Below are 10,928 nucleotides of genomic sequence, written 5' to 3'. Positions count from 1 at the left end.
GCAACCAAAAAACAAAAGGAAAACAAAACAAAACCAAACGACGCTCATCGTTTTCCTTCCCACGTACTCGTGTTTGGGTGCAGATTTTTCTCACTTTTCGATTTCGTCACAATTTTTCGGCTTTCCCTTCGTAAAGCCTTCCCCTCCCCTTTCGCTGCCCAAATAGCTTCTTCATCATCCCAAAACCCAAACAAAATTAATATCACGCTCACTTCTACAAACAGACACTCATGCAAAGTTGCATTCACGATCGGTGTTTTGTTTTGTCGTTTTGTTGTGTTTCTATTTATGTTGCTATCTTTTGATTTTGTTTCATCCACCCGTGCTCTTTTGGACGGGTTGCGTCCCCCATTTCCTTCGGTTTCCCCCTTCCCGTTTCCCATTTCCGCCTCACGACCGGGCCAACCGTATACCCATTGCCCGGCCGGATCGCTTTCGTTGGAATGAGTTGTTTGTTGTTGCGCGATGTTGCGCGATTTTATGGCCCCCTCCCCCTTCTACGACACCAACATAGGCAGAGGCCATGGTTGCACACCCCACCCTCCCCTACTTCCCTCTCCCCTCTTTTCACTGCTAAACCTTCCACTTCCTACATCCAAACAAACTTGAGCATTATTACCGCGTCATTGGTATTTGCATTTTTAAAGCATTGCCATGGCCTAGCCTCCGGCCCCAACAGCCTAGGCCGGGCCGAACCTGCATTTATGCTCTAGCACTTCCACCCTTCCACCACTTCTCCCTCCCGCGATCGTGGACATCGCGGATCGGGTCGACCCCACTACGTCCTACTTCGCCCGTGCGGCATCAGCCGTACAAAAGTAGGTCAACGCAATAGCGCGTTGCCTTTCTCCCCGTTTTGGGTGCTCGTCTCTCACACGGCTCGACGAACGATCGAGGCGATGGTGATCGTGTGTTGATGTGTGCTGTGGCAATGACGAGGATTTCCTTTTCGGAATCGAAACAGATACAGTACGATGGTGGTTGTTGTTGTTCTTCGGCAGAAACGAGAGGATACTAACACACACAAAAAAAAAAAACACTCTGCAGATGGATTTTGTAACGATGCTGGAGCCACTTCAATTACTTTCGCTATTGGAAGCCATTCGGATGACAGCTACGGTTGGAGCCTGCCAAGTGGCAAGATGTCAAATGTGATTCGGCTTGCATCAGCGTGATCTTCACTACTTGTTGCTGCTGCAAACGACGACCTCCTAATCCTGCCCGCGTTTCGCCACTTCGGTACATCGAGGTGAAGATCACCTCGTTGGGGCTGATGAATGTGCTCCACGCTAAGTTTGAGTATGATATTTTTGCTTCATTTCTGCACCGTTACGAGATCGCGATGGCCCGTGCTTTCGTAGCAATTGCTTTCGCGTTGTATTTTTCAAGCAAACTGCACATGCACGAACGATGATGCTTCAGGCGCCTCGAAGCCAATCCTCCGTACTGCGTCGTATTTGTTAAGGGATATCTGGAACGCACTCGGTCCCCGGTACTTAACCCCCTCGGGGGCAAAAGTGTCCGGTTTCGTGCATACTGCTTTAAATAACATACGGACGAGAACGGGCCAAAGCAGCAGAAGGTCTGACGCCCTTAACATCCGAAAAAATCGTGATCTACCAAAAGAGAAAGGGATATCAACAGGGGACGAGACTGGAGAATGAGATCTTTCGCGAACGGAGTCGCACTGCAAATGTCAGCAAAGTGAGCGGGCTGCAAATGCTTCCGATTGGGCAATGGTGGCGAAACATCATACAAATGTCACACGATTCTTCCCCGGACCTGTTGAATCCCAAGAATGTCCACGATCCTACACAACAGGTGAGTCCTATCGTCCAATGTCAGAATTTGGTCACATTATCAGTACAGAAATAGATCAGCCCACCATTCCCCACCACTGCTTTAAATCCAATTTTGTAACCATTTTTCTCGAACCAAAATCCTTGACCGGCCGGGGAACACGCTTGCTCGCATCTCGTGCCATTCGAACCCGTGTGCCGTAATAACGCCCTCGAACCGGTGCGCGTGGCATTACAATGAAACGCTCCAGGAAAACGTTAAATAACACTCCACAGCACCGAGTCCGTGGTGCCCTTCGAGGGCCTCGTGCCCCGGAGTCTTCCCGTTGCAGCAAACTGGGGTGCAATGTGAATTTGTTGTATCATGGTATGTACCGGCAAATGGGCACGTGATGCGCGTCGGAATTCCGATATCCAATTTTCCATGGCCACGCGCTATTTGTTGTTGTGGCCTGAACTGCTACCAGTGGTTTGCTTCAGAATTTCCACGTGGTACATCAGGGAATACGCACACACGGAAAAGACGTAATAGAGCCGGATTAGTGCAAATACTTGAGCGAAGGCACCCTCAGAACCCAAAGTGGGATGACCCTTCACGAGACGCTGAAGTACATAGATGATGCGCGTACGACCGATTTTGCGTCACCACTGGAGCGAAGGTACTGTGAGGGTTGAGCGTTTCATTAGCCGGCACAATCGTGTATTGTGAGTCGTAGGGCTAAAAGTTCAGCCGGGGTCCAACTGCGCCACCGTACCGAATCGTGGTACCGGCAGAAATTAGAACATGTCACTCAGGACTCAGGACCTGTATGACTGCGACCTTCCAGCCACGCTCGTTTCGTGAAGCGGGCACGCTTCTAACACTGCCCCATGTTTTCATCATTCATGCGCGATCGTGAATTTTGCTTGCGTCAACATGTCCGGAGAGTTGTGTTGTGTTTGTGCGAGTTGTTGTTTTGCTGTCGTTGTCGCTCCGGTGCGGGTCATCTAATGCCGGGCAAGCGCACGAACGGCCATCCCCTGTCTAGCCGATCACGTTGGCCGGGGTTGAGATTGTTGATGAAGTGAATTAATCAGAAATGATATGACGATGATGATGATGGTGGGCCCGCCGTCGTGTTTTGCTTTGTTTTGGTGTTTTGCGTGGCCGTGTACAAGGCTGGTGCGTTTTGCGCTGTTGCACGCTATCGCCAACACAGGCTGACGACATCCGGAGATGCCGGCCGGCATTGTCGGCTCAAGTGCAGAGACTACTCGAGTTACGCTGAATCGGAGAAGTGAGATTTTTTTTTGTACTCCAAGTGCGAAAAGGGCCATGTTCCATGTTTGGTGCGCAAACTTTTGATGCGATAAAGTTGAACTGAATCTTTAGACAGGTTTATCTCAGCCTAAATTAAGAGGCCTAAAAAGATTATGCCAATATCCCGAAGTTTGACACTCAGTTTACGTCAATTCATTTATCACCTTTGTCAGTTTGCCGAAACCTTATTCCAGAAAACTGAGTCCAGGGCGGGCAGGTTCGGCTCTAATTGATCCAGCCAAAGAGACAGCTGGTTCTGGAGTGATCCTCCACATGGTGGAACAAAGCTGCTAGCTCACGGACACCTTCTTGGTCTGGATATGAGTCTGGCATCCTCATCATGTGTCAAAAGCATCGACTTCCCCGCCAAACAGCTCAGCTAGTTCGTGGTGCATATCAAGAGTCTAGGATTCGTGATCTAGAGGACTAATGGGTCAGTAATGATATTACGCTTCCTAGTCGAGTTCTATAGCCTCCCATAAGCTATTCTTTATCTTAAAGAAAGCATCATCTCTTACTAAGAACTAAAACAATTGTTTTAATACACGCTATTACACACGCTGTTGGGCTTCAAAGGCGTAAATTGACAACGTACTGTACACGCGCGCAATAGTGAATCGACACTAGACGAGTAGTGCACGGAAGTAATGTATGTGCATTTTATTAGCCTTACTGGTACCACCCGGCACTACGGGTAGCGCTTAGCGGATCTTTTGTAAAGCATTTCCTCAAAAACACATTTCTTAATTTCTCAAATCTTGAACTACTACTCAACTACGTCTCACCAGAACAAAACACCATCCCGTCTGGTGCAACCAGGGACCGTCGTCGACCATGTGTGACCATGAAACTAGGAACCGCGCCCCGTGCCGATCACTTATCGCAAAGAAACCTGCCCCGGCCCCGGCCGTGGGTGTGCGGATGTGTGCCGGTGCGCTGATTGGAATGGTATTTTCCACTACATACTGATGCGCAATCCCCGTTCGGTCATCGGTCGCTCGAGAGGAGAGCTGGGGTGCAACTACCATCGTCCGACACGTGACTCAGTGTTTTGTCCGATAGCCGGCCGGCTACTTTACGTGCAACGTGCCGGTGTTAGTAAGTGTGTTAGTGGACGGTGTTGTGCTAGACTGCTGCCTTCTACACTAGGCAGCTTTGGAAGCTAATTTTTACAGCCGCCCGGTTTTACATCTGAACGTTTGCAAGGCATTTCGAGTGTCGAAAAAAAAAAACCCTCCGACCCAACTGATAAGCTGCGGTTGTTGGCTGGGCGGTGTCAATGACCGGATTAGCGCACAAGGCTTTAGCGTGTGGACCTGCGTGAGTGCGGTGTGGTGCGGGAAAACTGACAAAAAAAAAAAAACAAAACAAAACCAAAACACTATAAATATCTTCCGGCTTCTCGTGGGCGGAAATGATATGGTCTCAGCTCGACTGACTGGCCCGGCAACCTAAGGGCAGCGACAATGATAAGCCTTGCGGAAGGCCGGAAGATGGGGTTGATGTTTGTTTTGCCGGACCTAGACGGTTGCAGCCATTCACAGGATGAGTGCATGTATAATGAGGTGATTGGAAATGAGGATAAATACGATCGCATTTTTTTCCCCCGATCGATGCAGATTGCTTTCCCACCCTGCAAGTGTTTCTCGGTACGTGCCATTGACATTTGCTTAATGGCTTCTCAGAAGATACAGTGATATCTACAACGCTTCACTTTCGCATCACTTGGCATCGCAAAAATTCGCCTAGGCTTAGAAAGTATGTTATAATTATTGCGACTGCCCGTTAGCGAGCACAATAATGCATAATTGTACCCAGCCCAGAAAGCCGCATAAGCCGGACGACGCCAGCGTGCATTGTGTTGCATTGTGGCGTGCCATGAGGTTCGTACTGATGTCCTCCTCCCCCGTTATGTGCACGATTTGATCTTAGCGTTGACTCTAATTATTTCACTCGTTTTACTTTAACGTTTACATCCCACAATTGGCTCGGTCTTGCCCATGCTAGCACACGGCAACCGTTCTTGAGAGCGATCTTTTGGGCTAGATCATTTACGAAGCACGGGCAACCCCGTTTCTTTTTTGTTGGTGACTAGTGACAACGATCATGTTGAAGCTGGCGCACATTATGACGCGCGTGATCCAGCGCGCTCGCAATTAAGTGCATCCAAACACCATTGAAGTAGGTTATCGGGGACCCGACCGGCCGTCCGTCCGTCCGTGAGAGTGAGTTACGGCTTTTCTAGAAGATTATGGTTCCAAGTGAAGAATGCCACAACACAAACGACACTCGAGGTAATAATGCCGCCCGCGTCGGCAGAGAATAGTTGAGTCATGTGTCGATGGCTTTTGATCTAGAATGGAACAATTAAATGTGTGATATTGATCACGGTCGAGACGAGTGTGTGTGTGTGTGTGTGGAGAAACTATGCTGGCATTGTGCCATTTGTCTGGCGGATTATTGTAGTAATCACAGTGGAGGATTTTTCTACGGAAACCTTCCCAAGAATGCGTTACCAGTGCTGTGCTATTATGCAGGGTATAGGTGAATCGTGACACCAAGAGGCCAATGTATGGTCTATCTTTGGGTAGCTACCACTCGCCACAATTTGTACGAAAGAATAAATTTGCAACATGCACGCGTCGCCAAATACGCATCCAAGTATGGCCAGTATGACTGCGTGTTGCATCTCGAATTTGACGTGTACTTCCTTAGCTGGAAGAAAAACAATAGCATCCCTTCAGGCGATACGATACAGCGCACCCCATACGGAGGATTAGCGGTAGACGATAAGCCACAGCCCTCTAAACGTAGTACCTTACCATATGAGACATGGAACCAGCAGCCAATATCAAGATGGCCATTTCTAGACGAAGTCGAACCGCCCCGGTCGCGGTTAGGTACTGATCGATTGTTTTCGGGTAACTTACGCTTATTCCCGCGTGTCCCGCAAAAGCTATCGCAATCTTGGTGCATTGGAAAATATGGTCATCGCCGGGATGGTATGGTCTTATGAAGTGAAAGAAGAAAAAAAAAATGGTGCTGTGCTGCAATTGTAAGCAATTGACCCCGTAAGTAATGTTTAATAGATAGTGCAGTAGATGTGCCTTATTTGTAGGGTAGCGTTCACACACGGTTAGCCAACCGGTTGTGTGGGGTATTGAATAAATGGGCTTAAATTTTTGTTTGTTTTCTTATATTTATTCAACAGATATTCAAAGCTACAAGTGGGTTCGATCGCACCGGAAGCGATGGAATATTTTAATATGGAGGAAGTCTTCTTGACGACCGATTTTAACCACTTCAAGTTTCATAACAATAACTCATATTTTTTCAAAATCCTAAAAATTTCATTAGGGCTTGATTGCGGACTCCCTTCAGTGCTGTGTGCATCATAAACGCTTTAGAAATTGATGAGGAAAACATGTGGATTATCACACCTCAAAAGGTGGAAAATGTCTTGGACAAGATGGGCATAACTGATAAAAAGCTCGTTGTCCACGTCTAGGGCAGAAGGTCATCTACATGACAAAAACTTAGAGCAAATTGTTGACAGTGTTAATGAACAATATAATTTCGACTCTGAGTCCATCGTCGATCAAATGGACTCTACGCTGACTCTATCGGAGACTCTCTTATTCAGCCATGTTATAGCCAAGAGAAGCAACTGAACGTCTAGATCCAGAAAGAACTGGAATTGTATGACCATAGATTGCTTAATCGATGTATGTAATATTTATTTAACATTACATTACATTTTACATTACATTACATTTTATTTAACATCTTATTGCTACGGAAACTGGATGGAGGATTTCATTCAAATGCCTTAGAGATAGCACATTGATCATAAAAGTTTACCGAGGCTTTTCTTAAGAATACTTAACTCAGTTAATTATTACTCTTTATTGTCATTATCATCACACACTCACATACTACTGTGACTAAGCATGCGGTTGATCATTTAGAAACTCTTTACCGCTGGTTAGACAAACATAAAGAAGCCATTTTCCATCCAGCACGATACAGAAAACGTGTGATTTGCTGTGCCCATTTAGCCCATTGGATGGCGCAGTTTGTACCCATATACATCAAACCGCACGCTCGTCATCAAGTCATCAACTGTCAAGGCCCAGCCACAATCGTCATACATTTCATCCACCATCTTGCCCATCTTCCAAACGCTCGCTGCTTGCGTCCTCCGCTCCGAGATGCATCTTTATCTTACTGGTCAAGCGACTTGCTTCCGCATTGTACGACGCCGTGTGTCTTCCTATTTGCCCTTTTCGTGATCGACAATTATCACTACAACAACAGCAACAGCAACAGGGGGCACACACAGTTGCAGCCGACTGTTCATAGGTCAGGCCAAAACTCCTGGCGTGTGACATTTTTCCTTCACTCATCGATCGATGCGTGCGTAGGTTTGTATTCGATCGGCTCAACTGATATTCAACGAAAATTTAAAATTTTGATCATCAAACCCGTTCAAACACTGCTGGCTTTGCGGACGGTTAGCCCTAAGAGCCGCCGAGTAAAGCGGATAAGAAAGTCGCGACTTGCCGCAAGCTTTTTAAGCGTGTGTCTCCGCTTCTCCACACCAAGGACGTGAGGATGCTGCCCGAATGGATCGTACAGATGATAATGAGGATGTTTTGATGGCGACGATCATCGACGACTGGCGGCAGTACGACAAAGCGGAACTGAATCCAATTCACGGGCGTGAATCACGGTCGCCATCTCCCGGCCAGTGGTGCATCATTTTGGAATCGTAAGCAACCGCCAACAAAGCCAACCGGTGGGGTAGTGGTGCTACAGTGAGATGTGTGTGTGTGTGTGAGAGTCGTGTTCAGATTGAAACAATAGGTCGGTGCAACCTTGGCGTTGTTATTGGGCGCTGAAGGTCTTACTATCGGTTGATAGACGGTTTGTTCACTATTCACCACTTGCAGCCGTTTTGTTTTTTGTTCTTCAGATGACCCGCTGGCAATTAAAAGGTCAGCGCAACATAAAAAACATGTAAAAAGAAGCATTAAATTAACAAAAAAGAGGATTCAATTGAATTTAAGTGAATGTTTCAGCAGTTTGAAAGTTGTGCAATAATACAATCATACAGTGTCTAACAAAATTATACTCACTTTTGGAATCACAAATAAAATTAAAAACTTGAAAATACAAAAGTTTATAGGTTTAAAAAAATAAAACGATTTACAGTATATTTATTTATCTCTTGAAAACTTTTGTTGATACCCAAATCACAAGTCTTTGCAAAACTTTAATCTACGCACTGTCCGAAAAGGGTTGTTAAATAATCAGCGTGAAATTAAAATCCCTTTTATCGATTCCGGCCCGATACCTGACCGATAATTCTCTGCCAGCCAAACACGAAACCTCCTAAATGACGTTCAATATCCCGAGTTTCCTGGGAAGTGTTTCGCTCCCGGGGCTAAATTTAACCCCATTTTTTTCTCCGGCCTTTGCTGAAAATGTCGATAAGTTTCGACAGAATCGGTTGAAATTGACTCGACACAACTGTGTGGGGTGCGTCGCCGAACGAAGCCAAGCCGATCCAAATAAAATGCGGCAGAAGGTGTTAATTACCCAAAATGCAAACGATCTACCCGTGTCATCCCTTACGGCTCGTTGAACCATGACCGTTTAAACGGTGTGCCCGTAAGGGGAACCCTACATTTTTTGTTGTTGTTGCTGAAAAACAAAAACGGAAAAAGCTTCGTTCATTGACCGATGGGGTTGAAGCGAAACAGTTGAAGACACCGAACAGTGTCATGACTGGGTTCGATGCATCGCCCATGGGCAATGAGGGGCCAAAAGTGGGACACAAAAATTGTAAGGAGTCGGCCACACTCCTTAAAGTCTGTTCGTCTTTTCACTGCATAACCACCATCGGTTTTTCGGGGGTCTTTGAAGCCAATTGTTTCACTGCTTCAAACCGGGCGATCAATTGCTGCCTCCTACTTTCGTGCGTTTTGCTTCCGTTCTTGTGGGTTCTTGTGTTGCGATGTGAATGAATTCAAACAGTACCCCACCGGATTCTTCATTTGATCGACTTTATTATGTTGCCAAAGTTGTTTCTTTTTTTTTGTTCCTTTCGTCCATGTTACCAACCGGACCAATGCTATGGCAATTGTTGCTTGTTGCCTTTCGTGGCTTCCGTCCCTGCATTAGGGCTGATAATTGAATTCATTGACCCCGACCAGGGTAGGATACCATTGATGACCGGCGTTTCATGCGTGGAACGAACGTCACCACCAGATACCAAGAACTGGCAGGAGAGATAAAGCCGTGAAGAACGCCAACACCAACACTATGGCCGTAGCATCATCTCTTCTACATTGGATAGGAAAAAAGGGCGCGAAACCAGGAAAATAGGGATTGATTTTTCCCAAAAATTTTCCCCCGTACTAGTGCTGCAAGTGTTCTTGCTCTGTGCACGTGTAGATGTGTGTGTGTTTATTTGGGGTGAATGCGTTGACAAGCGCGTCCCAATAAATGTGGGTCAAACAAGCCGCGACGCAATTTGCGCGCCCGCAAGAACGCATGTGTGAGAAAGAGTCAGACGAGTTATGTTTTCCAACAGACCGACCGGCACAATCCCTTACTTTGTTCTTAACCGCCGTACAGCCTCGCGGGGAAAAAACAATCTCACCCACAATTAGCGCTAAGACGCGCTTAGAAGACGCGTCGACGATGTAAACAAACGCACCACTTGCTTTCCACTCTTAATGTCGCCGATGTTGATATGGCGTTGCAATATTCCTCCACCGCTTTTGGTGGTGTTAGATGAATCAACAACTTGGTATGACACACACGCACACACGTACACACACATGAGTGTAATTCGTTTGGAGTGAAAATAATGCGGCCTATGCCAATTCCTTTATGCTTCCTTTGTGAGATGATTCTAATGCAACCACCTATTCGCTGTGTGTGTGCGTGTTTGTTTAGGTATTTGTGTTGTTGTTGGTAGCATGAAAGGGCAACCAGGACCGGAAAAGAGAGAGAGAGAGAGAGAAAACAAAAGGGAAAACATGAAAATGCCTATTCCGGAATGAACAGCGCTTTCGAATGAACACCTCCCGCATGTCACAAACATTCTCAAACCGAACAGGGAAGATGATGATCACCGTCATCACATTAGAAGATCACAGCAAGCTATGCCGTTTTTCCCGCTTTCTTGTAAACGGGAAGAGAAGTTTGAAGGCAGGCGCATGCGCGACACCATTTCCACGCGACGCGAGAGAGGCAAGCTGTGGTTAAGAAAATTGGGAAAAAGGTACCGTAAAATTTTCCGAATTTTCCAACAAGATTTTTCCATTAAAAAAAACATTTCTTTTTTACTTCAACATTCCACAACAAACAACTTTTTTTTGGTCGCGGTTGAATGAAGAATCCTGCCTGGTTGGTTGGTTCATTCGTTAAAGAGCGCACTTACACGCACGCATTTTCTAATGTTTTGATGTGGCTGGTAACGCGGAAGCAAAAAACCACACAAAGAAACCGACCCAAAAGCCCTTCTTCTACACCCCCTTGGGCCCACTGCTCTGTGTGTGTGCGTGTGTGTGTGTGATAGTGTGTTCAGCCGTAGTAGGCATTGATTTCGCACGCAATAGGCCCTTTTCCGTATGCAGATGGACGGTTGTGAGTGTATGCGTGTTTGACTGTGTGCCGCCACTAGCAAAAGGGCCCTTTGGACAAAAAAATGGGCCGTGTAGATGAAATTCTTCGAAATAAAAAATACGGTTGCATTCGTAGTGGCGGTTCTTTGTGTCTGCAAAGCCGGCCCAACATGTGTGACAATTTTCTTTTTC

This window comes from Anopheles stephensi, chromosome 2 (assembly GCF_013141755.1).
Source record: "Anopheles stephensi strain Indian chromosome 2, UCI_ANSTEP_V1.0, whole genome shotgun sequence".
Classification (NCBI taxonomy): domain Eukaryota; kingdom Metazoa; phylum Arthropoda; class Insecta; order Diptera; family Culicidae; genus Anopheles; species Anopheles stephensi.
The sequence above is the reverse complement of the archived record's forward strand: the minus strand, read 5'-3'. Positions refer to the sequence as shown.